At 50.5% G+C, this 18,156-nt stretch overlaps 1 protein-coding gene across 2 annotated transcripts in view; it reads left to right on the top strand.

Annotated features, from left to right (window-relative positions):
- The window catches only part of LOC135397743 (uncharacterized), a 186,350-nt gene that overhangs the window by 64,479 nt on the left and 103,715 nt on the right, over window positions 1–18,156 (top strand). The gene's annotated exons all lie outside the window — the stretch shown is intronic.

Below are 18,156 nucleotides of genomic sequence, written 5' to 3'. Positions count from 1 at the left end.
CGTTCCTTCCTTCATTTGCGTCGGCTTCCTGGTGAAGGGAGGCATTGCACATCTGTATTTGTGCTCTAATGCCTATTTCAGCTGGAAATGCAGTGACAATTCCAGCTGGATTATTGGACTGGTTCCAGCCTGGAATATGACTGGATCTAGCCTGGAAACAGGCTGGTTCCTGCCTGGAATTTGACTGTATCTAGCCAGTAAACGGGCTTGTACCAGGCTAGAAACAGGCTGCATCCAGCCGGAGAAAGACTGGTCTAGAACTGGTTCCACAGAGGACGCAGGCTGGAACAAGGCTGGATATGCAGCGTGTCTTCAACCGGATTATCGGGTCCCGATGTAGGAGTGCTTCCACTTCAGCCTGTACCTTCTGCTGGAACTTATGTTCCAAAGCAGGAGGTTCCGCTCAAGTAGAAGCAACTTATAGAAGATAAATTGCTGCGCAAAGCAGAAACTGGAAACACACTATAACAAATGAATAAAGTGACAATCAGCAATAAATTCAAATATTTATTTAAACAACAATAACTAACACCCCATAACAGGTATGATAATAGACATACTACAAATAGTGTACATGCAGCAACAGTGGCAACACTATGAGACGATAAAGTGACAGTTTGATGCAAAGTTTGGCATGTGCGAAATCACAAAGGTCACTTCTCAATCGCTCGTTTTCATTTGACTGTCCGACAAAGTCCGTCCCGTGCAAGCGGGACAATGACACATCATGAAGGCAGTTCAGATAACTATAGATAAGTATCGGGTCACTACTGCACCTCTTGGTTCAGATTTAGGACTTGGGGATCAACGGTACTACACACGCAGCTTACCCTTTGTCGTAATAGAGCTCGTGCACGGATTCAGGAACAAAATGCATAACAGAGCACATGACTACACAAATGCAAAGACGTTCACACTTTTATATGGTCGGCGAAGAACATATAGGTGAAATGCAGGAGGAAACACCTAAATTACCAGGCTGCGACGCCAACACAACAACCGACGCTTCCCAGTTCAAATCAGATTCTGAGTTAATGCCGATGGCGGTTGGTCGCATTTTACGATGAGAGCATTATGGCTAAAGTTTCGGTTTGACAAACCGGGAAAGCTCACGTTTCGCAGCGTGAAGCTAATCAACAATAATTTTTTTTGCAATCTGCTCATGTACGTGGAGTTCTGTGCATAACATTGCACACCTTTGGGTATTTATTTTATTATTTTATTTTTTATTTTATTATTTTCTTTTATTTCATTATATTTGGGCATAAATTATTTGCACACATTTGTGAAATTAATTTCGGCTTTTCCCCCCGTATATAAGCCAACATTATCTTCACAGTGTTCACAGTGAACAAACTCGCACATTCCAGCGTAGTCGCTGGAATATCCCATTTCCAGCTCGGCTCCAGCAGGGAACCATCCTGGTTTCAGAGTGGAAGTTGGATGGTCTCAGAATGGAAATTCAAACAGCACTAGACCCAGCATGGAAACAGCCTTGGCCAGCCTAGCCCCAGCCTGGGATGGCCTTTCCAGGCTGGTTCCACAGTGGATCCAGGCTGTTTTTTTTTACTAGGGTAGTGGAAAAGAGACGCAGTACGGGAGTTTTTCGACGAAGGTGCTGTGCCTTTTGCAAACACGGTATGCTCGCCGTTACAGCTACAGACCGCTGTAGAGTCTTCTGCCGCTACGTGTCCGGCACCATTCTAGTCACGCGTATACTTACACATTGTAAGTGCAAGGTGTATACATGGTGTCTTTCTCTGGCCTGACTGCACTCTTAGAAATGAACTTCACCACATAGCACGCTCCTAGCCAACCATCATCCCGAATGACAACGTTCTCGCCCCTGATTTGTTGAAAATGGGAGGAGAAGCCTACTTTGTGCCATTATGCACGGCACAAAATAGGCTCCTCCTCCCGTTTTCAACAAATCTAGAGCGAGAACGTTGTCATTCGGGGTGATGGTTGGCTAGGAGCGTGCTATGTGGTGAAGTTCATTTTTAAGAGTGTGGAGTAAGCTGTACCGTAGTAGCAATAAATCTCAGGACGAGTGTTCTTGAGTTGATTGGTTGATTTAATAAACTGCGTGTGACACTACGCCACGCCTTCACCTCCATTCTAATCTTCCAACCCGTATCATTTTCAAGCAGAATATAATAAAAGGGGAAGTGATTTAAATAATAAAAAAAAACAGAGGCGATGTTAATCACGATTAAAATCCCACACATCGCAATCCTGTCACAGATGCAACACTTTATTCCTTACGAAGTCACGCACCGCGCACATATCCGTCTTTCGAATGCGTAAATGGCGCGGCGTTTGACCGTCCAGGAACACTCTAAGAAAAAAGGGTGTGAAAAGATGGTAACTTCTATAGTCACCACCTAGGTCAACATAGCGTCTGATAAAGGGTGTAACAGGGTGACGAAAGCAATTATCATATACCCAAATTACTACAAAAAGGCGTACGCCCCCCTCGCTCACCGAATCAGAGTGAGGTAGCAGGTAGACCTTTGCAACCTTTTAGGCACAACATATGCACCAACTATTACCTCCTAAAAGGTATAACTGCTCCACCCTTTTTTCTGAGAGTGAACAGCAATTACACTTCTTTAACGACATTACAATCATGTAAAGAAGTTCTATTTGGGAACACCATGGCATCGTATACACACTGTAAGAAGGTTCACACTATTGCGTATGCGTGCGTACGCATACGTGTGTAGCGGGCCGTGGACAACGACGAAGATGGCCAACCATCATTCCGAATAATATTGTAGCGCCCTCTGTGGACGCCATCATGATGACGACGACGCAATAAACGCGCCGGCCAGTTGTTGCCTGGCAGGTGCACAGCACGGACCTATGTTCCTTATTATCTGCTAGGTACTCAAGCCCTGCAATCTTTCAGCGCCAGCCGCGCATCATGTTACGCACCGCATTGAGACCTCAGGCCCTCCCATCACGGCGACCTTTCGACGACTATCTGGCGAACGCCTTTCCATTGCTCGTCGTGAGTTCGAACACATGTTGGACCTGGGCATCATCCGTCCGTCATCTAGCAGCTGGGCTTCGCCGCTGCATATGGTGCCCAAAAAGGAGCCCAACGACTGCCGGCCCTGCGGGGATTACCGCGCTCTTAATGCAAGAACAATCCCCGACGGATACCCGCTGCCACACCTCCACGACTTCGCGGAACGCCTTGCCGGTGCCACTACTTTTTCAAAGATAGATCTAGTAAAGGCGTACCACCAAATCCCAGTCGAGCCTGAAGACATACCCAAGACAGCAATTACAACGCCTTTTGGATTGTTTGAGTATGTGCGAATGCCTTTCGGACTAAGAAACGCCGCTCAAACGTTTCAACGTTTTATCAGCGAAGTTGTCCGAGGCCTCGACTTCGTAATTGCCTATATAGATGATCTTCTCGTTTTCAGTCCCACCGAAGAACAACATGAGAAGCACCTCCAGCAGCTTTTCAGCCGTCTCCAGAAATACGGCTTAGTGGTTAATGCAAAGAAGTGCACTTTTGGAGTCCCCGAGCTCGAGTTCCTCGGGCATCACGTGTCCTCCGACGGAATCCATCCTCTTGCGCATAAAGTGAAGGCCATCACTGATTTCCCCAAGCCAACGACGAACCGTCAACTACGTCGCTTTCTTGGCTTGGTGAACTTCCACCGTCGGTTCATTGCTAGATGTGCAGCCATCATTCAGCCACTCACGGACATGCTCCGCAACAACCCGAAGCCATCGTCAAGCGTCCCTTGGTCGCAGTCCGCTGACGCCGCCTTTGCGAATATCAAGCAGGCCCTAGCGGACGCTGCTATGCTAGTCCACCCCCGGCACGACGCCGCAAGCCGTCTCATGGTAGATGCGTCTAGCACCGCTGTGGGCGCAGTTTTGCAGCAGCATATCGACGAAGCCTGGTACCCTGTGGCGTTCTTTTCCCACCGACTAAACGACGCGCAAACTCGCTACAGTGTCTTTGGTCGCGAGCTTTTGGCCATCTACGCAGCAGTCCGTCATTTCCGGTACTTCCTGGAAGGCCGCACATTTCATGTTTTAACCGATCATAAGCCCCTCGCATTCGTATTTCGCACCAACCGCACCGACTACCTCGCCCGCGAAGTCCGGCATCTGGCGTACATTTCGGAATTCACGACGGACATACGTCATGTGCACGGTGTGGACAACAGTGCCGCGGACGCCCTCTCTCGCATTGATTCCATTTCTACGCCATGCACCGTCGGTCTCGAGGACATCGCAGCGGCTCAAGCTGACGACTCCGAACTCCAACAACTGCTAGCCACGCAAGACACGTCACTGGTGCTGCGCAAAGTCCCTATCCCGGCCACACCGACGACTGTCATTTGCGATACCAGCACAGGCGTTAATCGACCGTTCATTCCCCTCACGTTGCGCCGGCCTATCTTCGACTCGACCCACGGCCTTTCCCATCCTGGCGTGGGCGCGACCCAAAAGCTCCTGACACAACGCTACGCCTGGCCGCGCATGAACAAGGATGTCCAACGCTGGGTCAAGACCTGCATCCCTTGTCAGCGCGCGAAGGTCGGCCGCCACACTCGAACTCCACTTCAACCGTTCCTGCCACCTCGCGCCCGATTTGATCATGTGCATGTGGACATCGTCGGTCCCCTGCCACCATCTCAAGGTTACAGGTACATTCTAACCTGTATCGATCGATTTACGAGGTGGCCCGAAGCAGTCCCGCTGACCGACATCACCGCTGAATCAGTCGCTGAAGCTTTTGTCGCATCATGGATCGCGCGGTTCGGATGCCCCTCCATCGTGACCACTGACCGCGGACGGCAGTTTCAGTGCTCTCTGTTCACCGCCCTTACGCAGCTGCTCGGAACTCGCCATATCCACACGACTGCCTATCACCCCGCGGCGAATGGGCTAGTCGAGCGACTACACCGGCAACTGAAGGTGGCACTCACTGCTCACGATAACCCCGCGCACTGGAGCCAACACCTTCCCTTCGCACTGCTGGGCATCAGATCCTCCGTCAAGGAAGACCTTAGCTGCAGTTCAGCAGAGTTGGTGTACGGCTCCCCGATCTGGCTCCCAGGTGATTTTCTCACCCCCAGCCCCGCCAAGCCCCCTCCATCCCAGACCGCGTACATCGACAAGCCCCATGACTTGTTCCGCTCCATCACCCCGGTTGCGCCGCGCATCCCGACGCGGAGAACCGTCTTCGTCAGCCAGGACCTCAAGAACGCTTCGCACGTCTTCATCAGAACCGACCGCGCCAAGCCACCCCTTACGCCACACTACTCCGGACCGTACCCTGTGCTCTCCCGCACCTCAAAGACCGTCGTCGTCGACCTCGGTGGCAAACACGACACGGTAGCCCTTGATCGCGTGAAGCCAGCGTACGTCTCCTCCGTCATCCCCTTTAACACCTACTTGGACCTTCCCGCCTATTCAGTCACACTGAAGCCACCGAAGGACTGTGACATGGTCTCTCTCTTCCGACGGTCTCCAGTCGGACGACGCTCTAGAGGGGGGAGCCCTGTAGCGCCCTCTGTGGACGCCATCATGGTGACGACGACGCAATAAACGCGCCGGCCAGTTGTTACCTGGCAGGTGCACAGCACGGACCTATGTTCCTTATTATCTGCTAGGTATCCACAATATCATTGTGTCCTGATTTGTTCAAAACAGGGGGGAGGCGCCTACCTGGGACAAGATAATGTGTCCCAGGTAGGCGCCTCCTCCCATTTTCAACAAATCAATGCATAGAATGATATCATTCGGAATGATGGTTGGCTATGAGCGTGCTATGTGGTGAAGTTCTGTTTTAACAGTGTGGAGCACCGGCTCCAGTTCCACCGGCGCTGCCATGGAGACAGGCCACCGTCATCGCCTCTCCGAGGCATACCATCATCGCCGGTCGGGACGGGACTCATGTAGAGGGACACCACCTCCTCTACATGGGCAACGCAAGCATTCTGCTAGGCTGTTCACCTACATATATGCAGGGGCGCGCAGCTGTAGTAGAAATCTATTGTAGCTGAAAACTCACGTGGCCTCCGGAGCTGGACCAATGACTGAGGACTAGCCACCCTTTTTTTTTCCTTTTTGATTATGTCGCGAATGACGTAAATGACGTGTCATCTGTTTCTCTCTCACTACTTTCCTCCTCTCGAACAAATTTGAAAACGGCCAATCATCGCTCAGAAAACGAATTCATTCTCATGGAAACCAATCAGTAATCACTAGCCACCGGATGTCTCCATGACGTTCAATTTATGACGTTTTCTGACGTCTGATGACGTGAAACGCATGAAGCGCCTCACTTTATCCCGCAAAGGAACTGACGAGTTTCGGGCCCTTGATATATGCGGTTGTCGCAAGTCTCAGCCAATGAGCGCCTTGCGTCATGTCCCCGCTCTCCAAGGGAAGATGGCCTCAAGGCGCATGCTCGGAACACAACCTTATGATTGGTTCTCCGCTTGGTTGGTGCGTGCGTCGGAAAAGTTCAGCTCGGGCGAACTCCTTGCGTTTTGCTGCAGAAGGTATCGCACGCGTGTGTTGCCATGGTAACCAACGCTCGCCCTCACACAATGAAACGCAGCAGTGTGAACCCTGCTTTATATTATCACGGATGAAAACAGACGAGCGAGACGGCGAATAATCGGCGAACGCTTTATTCTAGCTGCTTAGCTGGCTAACACAAGAGCGGTAGCTCTTAGACAGAACTAAGGTAAAGAATGCTCCGACTGGGAGCTCTCAATCTTTTATACACAGCGGTGAACATTGTAGAAAGCCCGCGTCGGTGAAGAAGCGGAAGTAGAGAAGCTTCTCCAAGGTCGTCGATTCGTCCATGAGATTGGGCGAAGGAACAGATGCTTCTGGAAGCATCGCTCGCTAATCGGCGTTGCGTGTCGTGGACATCGGCTTGCCGTCCGACGCCGAGTTGCTTGTTGTTTTTTGTTAGATGTAATCCCTTCAAAGATGATACGTGGCACTGCCCCCTCCGCAGACGTGGCATCGCCTCGATGCCTGAACTTGTGACGACGGCCCTAGAGCAGTTTCGGTGGGCGTGCCGGGCTAGGGTTTAGCCGATGAGCACCCTTGAAGCAAACAAAAAAAAAAGTAGCCAGTTTTCTTTTGGTTCCGGGAGGTCTTCCAAACTACATGGAGTAGTACGGCTCGAGGCGAACGACATGAACTGTTTCAGGGGTCGGGGTTCACCGAGAAGCTGTGCTGTCTTGACGTGCGACTTCGTAGTCCACCTCTCCTATGCGTCTGGGTATTTTGTATGGGCCGAAATAGCGTTTGAGAAGTTTCTCGCTTAACCCTCGTCGTCGGATCCGAGTCCACACCCATACCAGGTCCCCTGGGCTAAACTGTGTGTTTCGTCGACGTAGATTGTACCTTCTCGTATCCTCGCGTTGTTGCTGTCCGATCCGTAGCCTGGCGAGCTGGCGAGCTTCCTCGGCCCGTTGGCTGAAGTCCAGGGCATCGCTTTCTTCTTCACTGGGCTCGTGAGGCAGCATCGCGTCGAGCATCGTTGCTGCATCACGTCCGTGCACAAGGTGAAACGGCGTGAACCCAGTTGTTTCTTGGACTGTCATGTTGCAAGCGAACGTGGCGTACGGCAATATTTCGTCCCACGTCTTGGCTCTACGTCGACGTACGTCGAAATCATGTCGGCAAGAGTTTTGTTTAGCCGCTCGGTGAGGCCGTTTGTTTGTGGATGGTACGCCGTCGTTCTGCGGTGGACGGTATGACTGAGGCGGAGAATTTCTTGGGTGAGTCTGCTTGTGAATGCTGTTCTTCTGTCGGTGATTATGGTCGTGGAACCTCCGTGCCGGAGTACAATGCATTCAACGAAGAACTTCGCCACTTCAGCGGCAGTCCCTTGAGGGAGGGATTTTGTCTCGGCGTAGCGTGTTAGGGCCAGTTCTCACTTGGCGACGCCCGACGCGGCGTCGTGAGCGGGCGGCGGAAGTAGAGGCGCATTTCCGCCGCCCCATCAGCGCGCACAATTTTCATGTTCCCACCACAGTGGCCTTCCGTCGTCCAAAGCAGACGAAAAATCAGGGGGCGTGGCCTTTCTGTGTCACCTAATTGGTCGCCAGCTGTCGTTTTCGGCAGCTTTCGCCGACGTCATAAAAGAAGTTCGGCATGGCAGTTTTTTTGGCTCGACGTCTCTCCTCTCCCGACTCCGGAAATGCGCGTCTATTTCCGCCGCCAGCTCACGACGTCACGGCGGGCGTCGTCAAGTGAGAACTGGCCCTTAGGTAGTCCGTCGCAACGATTATCCAACGATTTCCGGAAGACGATCGCGGGAAGGCTCCGAGTAGGTCCATCCCCATCTGCTCAAACGGTGCCGACGGCGGCGGAAACGGCTGAAGGTACCCAGACGGACGCACTGGTGGCGTTTTTCGGCGTTGACATTCTCTACACGTTCTCACGTACTGCTGGACAGCTTTGGCTAGCTTTGGTCAGTAGTATTTTTCCCTTATGCGGGCCAGTGTTCTGCTGTACCCCAGGTGACCCGAAGACGGCTCGTCGTGACAGGATGCGAGGATTTCCGGGTGCATCCCTGAAGGTACAGCTTCGTCCAAACTTACCTTGAACACGGCGCCGGCCTGCGGAGCAAGAGGGACGCCACCCTAGCGGCTCTAATTGGAATTATCGGGAGAGAGCGTTGAGGGCTGTCCTACTCGCATCACGGGGGTGCCCGTCTGAGAACTGTTGCTCCGCTTCGAATGGGCAATGATAGGAGACCCAAAGCTTCAGCTTGTTTTGTAGTGATTACGTGACATTGTGCCACCTGATATCGCTGATAGCTGTGAAGCAACATCAGTTGCCTCAAAACTGCAGTTTCCTTGCTATTAAGCGCGCGGGAGAGGCCTTGTGCGTTCAAGCGCTACAAGATAGTTTCACTCGCGTAACGAACCCGAGTTATTCTTGAAGCAGCATGAAAGTGGTAATGGACAGTGAATATGAATATGTGAATAATGCGAGCGAGTAACCACATTGTGATGTCGCATGAAAAATTCGCATGAAAAAAAAATAAAATAAACGACGTTCTACAAAGCTTTCTTTACCATAAATGATTTCGACGTATAGCAAGCTGCTCATCCTCGTTGTTGTTGTTATTTAGTTAGCATGTTTAACTTCTTCGCTAGCACACTGCGTCACAAGGGGATTCACTGTGAGAATGGAACAAGCGTGTCAACTGGCTGGCCACAACGAACATATGATACAACGTGGCGCGGAATGTGGTCCTTTAAGCAACAATCTTTTCCAGCGCAATGCATTTACGTGTATTATTATTCCATAGCTTTCATGCTATTGCTTATTTCCAATCAATGTGACGCCACTACAACAATATGACGTATACCAATGACATGGTTGCTAACGGCGCGGACAATCAATGATCAGATGGCGAAGATTTCAATCGCCCGCAGCAATCTCCAGAACAGACTGGAACGATGTGTAGATAACAAATATCCACGTAAAAGTAAGCGCTCATTCGAAGCGGAGCACCAGTTCTCGGACGGGCACCCCCGTGATGCGAGTAGGACAGCCCTCAACGCTCTCTCCCGATAATTCCAGTTGCCCGCTAGGGTGTCGTCCCTCTTGCTCCGCAGGCCGGCGCCGTGTTCAAGTTAAGTTTGGACGAAGCTGTACAACTAGAAGCCATGTAGCGCCTTGTGGCTCGTGATTCTTCTTGTAGAGGACTCCGTTACGTATGGAGAAGCTGGGGGCGATCGTCTGAAGACGGCAGGGACATTGCCAGCACGAGTTTGCAGGTAGTCGATGAGAGGCCTCAGTTCTGGGTCGCTGTGCTGTTCTGAAGCCATAGTGGTCTCATTGACGAGGTCCAGGAAACTGTCGTCGATCTCGTCGCCGCTGTCTGTTCTCTGGAGTGGTGCCCTCGACAAGCAGTCTGCGTCATTGTGCTTTCTTCCCGATTTGTAGGTGATGGTGACGTCGTACTCCTGTAGCCGAAGACTCCACCGTGCTAATCGACCCGACGGGTCTCTCAGGCCGGCGAGCCAGCATAGAGCATGGTGGTCTGTCACTACTTTGAACGGGCGTCCCTATAAGTAGGGACGCAGCTTCGTGATGGCCCATATAGGTGCAAGGCACTCCTTATCTGTTGTCGAGTAGTTTTTCTCGGCCCTGGATAGCGTTCTGCTTGCGTAAGCGATGACACGTTCGAGGCCGTCTTGTAGTTGAACCAGCACTGCCCCGAGACCTTCATTGCTTGCGTCGGTGTGTATTTCGGTTTCGGCGTTGGGGTCGAAGTGTGCCAGCACAGGTGCAGTCTGAATGCGTGTCTTTAATTCGTCGAACGCCCGTTGTTGCGCTTCGCGCCACTCAAACGAAGCTCCATCCTTCGTCAGTGCGTTGAGCAGTGACACGGTTTTCGAGAAACTTGGGATGAAGCGGCGATAGTATGCGCAGAGACCAAGGAAGCTTCGTAGGTCTTTAACGTTAGAACGAACAGGGTAATTGGCGATAGCCGCTGTCTTTTTGGGATCCCCGCGTATGCCATCGCCGCTTACGAGATGGCCGAGAAACATGAGTTCTTGGTAGGCGAACCGACATTTTTCTGGTTTTAACGATAGTCCCGCAGCTCTGATGGCCTCGAGAACTTGTTTCAGCTGTTCTACGTCTTCCTCGAATGTTCTTGCGAAGACAACGACGTCGTCGAGGTACACAAGGCAGGTTTGCCATTTTAACCCAGCCTGTACGGTGTCCATGACTCGCTGAAACGTAGCTGGAGCTGTACAGAGGCCCAACGGCATAACCTTGAATTCGTTAGCCCATCCGGAGTAACGAAGGCCGTTTTCTCACGATCGCGTCCGTCGACTTCCACATGCCAGTACCTCGGCTAGAGGTCAATGGAGGAGATGAACTTCGCATTTTGGAGACGATCGAGTGTGTCGTCGATGCGTGGTAACGGGTAAACGTCCTTACGGGTAAAGTTTAATCTTACTTAATCGTTAAGTTTCGCAGAACCTGGGTGTTCCATCCTTTTTCTTCACGAGTACTACCGGCGACGCCACGGACTGGTCAACGGCTGGATAATGTCGTCGTCCAGCATTTCTTCTACAGGGTGTGTGCAGAAAAACATGACCCGCATTTAGGCACATAGCTTGTTGCCTACCTAACTAACGAACTTCCGGTGGCGCACGATGGCGCATTTATGCGTGCGAAATTTGCAGAAAAATTGTGGAAGCCATACTCAGCTTAAAAAATAAACGGAACAACGAAAACGTCGGCTTCCGTGCATCAGAATAGGGCAACATGGTGGACAACAGGGTGTATATGAAAGGGCAACACGGTGGACGTAGGAGAATTGTGTTCAAGTACCGCTAGGGGAGCTATCGGTGCATAAATCGAAACGATGTCCCACATGGATGCTCATCGGCAGTACCCCTAGCGGTGCCTGCACATAACTCTCCTGAGTCCGAAATGCACTACCATGCACTGTCATGACCGCCCTATTCTAATGCATGGAAGCCCATGTTTTCGCGCTCTGTTTATTTTTTTACACTGAGTATGGCTTCCAGGATTTCTTTGTAGCTTTCGCACGCATAAATACGCCGTCGTGCGCCACCGGAAGTTCCTCGGCTAAGTAGACAACGAGTTTCATGTAAAAATGCGGGTCATGTTTTTCTGCACACACCCTGTACTTGTGCTCGGATGGCTTCTCACTCTCTAGGTGACATCCGATACGGCATACGATGAATCGGCCGAACGTCTTCGTCGACTATGATGCTTTCCTACCGTCGTCTGTCGCACTTTGGACGAAGTGGCGAAACAGTCACTGAAAGCCCGTAGTACTTGCAGAAGGGTGTGCTTCTGCGCCGCAGTTAGTTGAGGGTTTACATCGAACGGGCGGTCGTGGTATTCCGTGGCGCAGTCGGTGCGTGCACTGTCCAGGATACAGATACTTGTGGTGATATAATCGTCCGCAAGGGCAGCTGTTTTTGTGCCACTTGTGAGATGCTGCGGTTCCTACCTAAAGTTCGTAATCAGTAGCTGCATTTTTCTGTCTCTGACAGGCACAATTCCTCTTGCTATCCCGATGCCGCGTTGTAGGAGGAGATGACTGTTTCCTTCGGCCAACAGAGAGCCATTCGGGGCTGTGTCACTCACAGCAGTAATAATACGAGATGACAAGGGAGGAAGGTTGACCCGCTGACTTGCTATAGCTGCCATATTTGTATTTGTGCGCTTCTCCGCGCTTATACGTGTCAGCCATGCATTATCGTCGTCTTCCTCTTCTGGCGTCCCTAACGAAATTACTCCGTTGGTGAAGTCGATGACCGCTTTATTTTCTAGTAGAAAGTCCATTCCGAGGATGACGTTACGTGGGCAGTTCGGCAGGATGGCGAAGCTGACGACGTATTGGATGTCACGCACTTGTATGACTGCCATGCATCGGCCAGTCGGTGTTACGACGTGTCCACCAGCAGTCCCGATGTCAGGCTGATCCCACTTCGGTTGCACATTGCGAAGCTTCTTAGCAAACGTGGAACTTATAACAGAGTCGTCGGCGCCGGTATCGATTAACGCAGTCGTCTCATGGCCGTCGATGACTATTTGCAGGTTATTGGAAATTTTTTGAGCGTCGCTGCGGTGCTGCGTTGCTGTTCGTCGAGTTGGAGAAATTCTAACTTTTCGTCGGTCCGCAGCTTCACATCTCGGAGCTGCAGTCTTCAGTTTTCCCGGTTAGGGCTGCGCCACACAGGTCGTCTTGCTGGTGGCGGTGAACGTGCTTGTCCTGGCGACCTGCTGCGGTGGGGGACGCTCGGGGAGAGGTCGCGTCGTGAGCCAGCAGAATCATTCTGCTACCGTAGATAATCTTCAATTGCGGCGGGGCGACTACCGCGCTGAGGGTGGGGGGCGTCGGGTGAAAATCCGGGTAGACCCAGTCGTCGGTACGGGAAACGGCGGTAGACGTGATTGGCTTCGCCACAGTGGTAGCAAAGCGGCCTCAAGTCTGATGTTCGCTATACGTCTGTCTTGCGAGTTCCTTGTGCGCGTGGCGGGTAGCTGAGTGCTGCAGGTTGGGCGGGTCGCGAATGCGCCCAGCTGTTGCCGTACAGCCGGTGCAGCTGGTGGCTGTCGTAATCCAGCGGCGTAGGTTGGCTTCGGTACCTAGGCGACGGGTGGCGGCGCTTGGAGTGCCTCCTGCACCTCCTACTTGATTATCGCCCCGATGGAGGCCAAAGGAGCTCCGGTTTCTTCTGGGCGGAGGAGAGCTCGTACTTCTTCCTGGACCACCTCTCGGATCAATTGCCTCAGAGAGTCTACGTCGAAGCCTGCAGGCGCGGCGAAGGCTTGGTAGTCCTGACGTCGCTGTCCGACGGTGAACCGAGAGAGTAAAGCCCTCTCAATCCTGACTGCTTCGGTCAGGAAAGCTTGTGTCGTCGTGGGTGGGTTACGGGATAGGGCGTGAAAAATCTCCTCTTTCACACCTCTCATTAGCCGGTCAAGCTTCTTTTCTTCAGAGACTTTCGGGTCAGCTCGTTTGAAAAGCCGCAGGACATCTTCGACGAATCCGGTGACGCTTTCGTTTGTTAGCTGTACCCGACTCTGGAGTAGTTGTTCGGCGAGTTCCGTTCGTTGCTCACAAGTGAATGCCTCTCGGAGCTTGTCTTTAAATACCTTCTAGGACGTAAAAGCGTCCTCCCTGTTCTCGAACCAGGTCCGCACCGTCCCGTCAAGAAAGAAGTAGATGTTGACGAGCTTCTGGTCGTCGTTCCACCTGTTAAACACAGCGATCCGTTCGAAATGGTCGAGCCAGTCGTCAACGTCGTCGTAAAGTTCTCCGGTAAATGTTTTCGGCGATCGTGCAAGGGCGACAGGCGCGGTGACCTGCTGCGCCGTTTGGTTGGTGCTGTCCGTAGTCATCTTCTTGCGGGTTGGGGATCCTAATGTGCCGAATTCCGCAGGTAGACCACGCTGTCTTCGACTCAGTCATTGCTGTTCTTCCAGGTCATTGAGCAGGGATTGCCCCGCACCTCCACCAGAAATGTCACGGATGAAAACAGACGAGCGAGACGGCAAATAATCGGTGAACGCTTTATTCTAGCTGCTTAGCTGGCTAACACAAGAGCGGTAGACAGAACTAAGGTAAAGAATGCTCCGACTGGGAGCTCACAAGCTTTTATACACAGCGGTGAACATTGTAGAAAGCGCGCGTCGGTGAAGAAGCGGAAGTACAGAAGCTTCTCCAAGGTCGTCGGTTGGTCCATGAGATTGAGCGAAGAAACATCGGCTAATCGGCGTTGCGTGTCGTGGATATCGGCCGGTCGTCCGACGCCGAGTTGCTTGTTGTTTTTTGTTAGGTGTAATCACTTCAAAGATGAAACGTGGCAATATGCTCACCCCAGTATGTACGTACCTACGAAACGAGAGTGGCAACTTTAACGGCTCAGATTCGTGATGAATGTATTTGCCGAAATTCATTAATACATTCTGTTGTGGAAATATACATGTCAATAGATCGGTACATGCACGCAGCGGAGCACCACGTACGAGAACAAGCAAGATGCTTGCATGAGGACACAGAGCTTATGAGAGCTCAAGAGAAAGGGAACAAAGACAAAAAGAAAGAAAAAAAAACACATTACTATTTGTACATTACGAGTACACTTTGAAAGTGTAATTATCAGGGATATCTTTTCACTGCTCTTGCGCCGGTTCACAAGACCAATGCAGCCATGCCACAACACATTAATTTACCACATCAAAAAAAAAAAAAAAAAAAGGCAGGAAAAGATTAGCTGCTTGGGCATACATCATCTTGGCTACATCATGTTACATCTGGATATTGGTTTTTGCAGACCGCTTACTTCAGTATCAACGCACACTTGCAAACAGTCCACATACGGTAATTTTACGTGTAACATTGAACAGACCATAATTTCTGTACACAGAACTGTCATAGAACTGCCTGACCTGCATAGTGCTCACCGCAGGTGAACTAGTACACTGCAAGAGGGATGAAACCCTGGTGCAGTTGACGTGTTCTGTGGTCAGTCTTATGACTACTGCCGCCTAGTGACCCTTATGACCAATAGACCAACATGATTTCTGATCACACATGTCTAAGTCCCATTCAGAGCTTGGGGGTGACTATTCAAGGTTCTTTCGCTATGGCATTGCTCACGAGAGTGGTCGCCTAGTCGTAATATATCGGTATTTTCGCAATATCTTAAACAAAGCGCAAATTAGCAAGGATGGCGGCTGTAGCAATCCAGCAAGTGAATCAGCATCTCACCTGGGCAGAGCCTTTCTACCATCGAGTGCTTGTCACATGGCCTGAGATTATTTTCCTTAGTTGGGTAATATGAAGACCTGGAGGTGTTTAGGAAGATCGTACTCTAATACAGGGCCTCAAGATTGAGAGTCCTCGTCAACGTAACTGGGTTACAGGTACAAGTATACCGACACATAAATGTATCTGAGATTTCACTCAATATACGCAAAATGTATCTAAACATAAGTACTCGGATACTTTACTTACTCACTAATACCCCTGTCACATAGGCAGCCTTCGATGATGGATCTGCGAACTTTGATATGCATTGAATGCAGAGAGCACTGGATCCATGGAGGAAGGGACAGGAGTGGCCGTCTTGAACAGAGTGTGCGTGTGACCCCTCTGGCGGTCGAGTCGCAAGAGCCATTACTCCCTGTCCAACACGTGACTTTCTTTTCATTTTCTGTTCGCAGCGCTTTGTTACGCGCGTCGGTGACCACGTAATTAATTCTATGCCACCTTTTATACGCGTATGCTTCTATGACGACCTCCGGACCACACCAGACTCACCCGAATCCATGCCCGGGTTCCTTTTAATCACAGAGGCCGCCATATTATTTGGGTGACGTGTGCGATCACGTGGTAGACAGGACTATCCGAGAGTCCTATTCGCCTGCTGCGAGCGGCTCAACTCCGGCCCTCCGTAGAAAACCATGCGGGGGGCCGCTCCTATGTTTCATTGCTCCATGATTGGATCCAATGCTCTTCGAGAAGTTGACACGTTACACACTCGGTGGCCCTGATTCAACCTGATTCAATAGATACCGGTTTCGAAGACTGCCCTATCTCGAATGATATCGTTGTCTGCCCTGATTTGTTGAAGACGGGAGGCGTACGCCTTTTCTGTGACAATTATGAGTAGCATAAGTGTCACAGAAAAGGCGTACGCCTCCCGTTTTCAACAAATCAGGGCAGATAACGATATCATTCGAGATAATGGTTGGCTAGGAGCGTGCTATGCGGTGAAGTTCATTTTTAAGAGTGTACCTTGTTGCATGCGGGTATCAGGCACAACACAATGTACACTCTTAAAAATGAACTTCACCTCATAGCACGCTCCTAGCCAACCATTATCTCGAATGATATCGTTATCTGCCCTGATTTGTTGAAAACGAGGGGCGTACGCCATTTCTGTGACACTTATGCTGTTCATAATTGTCACAGAAAAGGCGTACGCCCCGTGTTTTCAACAAATCAGGGCAGATAACGATATCATTCGAGATAATGGTTGGCTAGGAACGTGCTATGCGGTGAAGTTCATTTTTAAGAGTGTACAACACCGTGACAATCATTACGTGTATGAACCTGCAGGTAAAGCGAATCTTCATTATGACGATTTCTCCGCTCATCGTCTTCACTGGAGGCTCCACAGTTGCACAACCAAATATGTTGAAACAATATGCAACCTGCATACGTCTCATGAGGCGCACTGTACACTCTTAAAAATGAACTTCACCACATAGCACGCTCCAAGCCAACCATCATCCCGAGTGACATCGTCCTCTCACATGATTTGTGGAAAACGGGAGGCGTACGCCTTTTTGTGACAATTATCATTTCTGCATAAGTGTCACAAAAAGGCGTACGCCTCCCGTTTTCAACAAATCAAGGAAGGGAACGATATCACCCGGGGTGGTGGTTTGCTAGGAGCGTGCTATGTGGTGAAGTTCATTTTTAAGAGTGTAGACCATGCATAATGTTATACGTTATCATATTAAAGATATAAACAGATGCTGCACAAACGCTGTGCAAGTAGGTCATTTATGTGCACAGCCCCTCATTGGACAACAATAAATACTGAGCAGGTTCGTACATAACTTGTGAGAAGCGACGAACAAAACAAGGAAGACACACAGACGATGTCGACATTGAGCTGAGGTCAACTTCAGTGAACTAGAAGAACACATTCAGAATTTATGGCACGTGATGGCCTTTCATCACAACTTGAACACACCAGCACTAACAAACACATTCCCGCTCTTAAATATCAATAATAATGCTGCCATGTAAGTGGGATATACTATAAGGCAGCTCCATGACGGACACAGAGCTTCTCAAACCAGTAATCCCCCAAGTTGTTGTTGGTTTCAGCGACTCTGTGTCTGTTTCGTCTTCTGTGCGCCTAAGATCGGGCTGCTTCAAACTCGAGCAACTTGATTGCATTCGCTGAGAAATAGCGTAGTTTCACATAGAACCGCGGACTATATAGAGCTCAGCATCTCCGCAATTCTCGTCAACATGTTTATGTTACGTACATGCAAGCTGGTGCGGACGCTTACCTGCAACTTGGGTTTTTCGGTGCTATCATCTTTGTCGTCGTCGAACAAAGCGCGGGTGCCGTCAATCCCGAGTCCCAAGACCGATTTTGGCCGTCAGGTGAACGGCATCCTGGTAACATTCTGCCGCAAAGTGTTTCGAGCACACACGCCTGTTGTTGTCCAGTTTCCAGCTTGATAAGTTCAGAGCACTCAACCACTGGTTTCGTACAATCGAATCAGCAGGGAACTTGTGGTACGAATTTCGTACCACAAGTTGTGGTACCACAACACCAGTTGTCGTACCACAACTCCAGTTGTCCGTACCACATTCGTACCAATTTCGTACCACAAGTTCCACGCTATAGAAGTACGATTCATGAATTTCCCAGCACAAGTTCCCAGTTTTGTTGTTAGCGCACCTGTTCGTAGAGTGAGGAGCACGGCACCTCATCTCTCACATTTAGTGGCTCCTTAGACGAAGTTGTGTGCACTGACCTGCCGACAACAACAACTTTATTGTGAGATGATGAATGAGGAGTTTCATCGCCAGGAGCGGTACTCTACCCCATT

This window comes from Ornithodoros turicata, chromosome 6 (genome assembly GCF_037126465.1).
Source record: "Ornithodoros turicata isolate Travis chromosome 6, ASM3712646v1, whole genome shotgun sequence".
Lineage (NCBI taxonomy): Eukaryota > Metazoa > Arthropoda > Arachnida > Ixodida > Argasidae > Ornithodoros > Ornithodoros turicata.
This window is presented reverse-complemented; position numbering and strand designations above follow the sequence as displayed.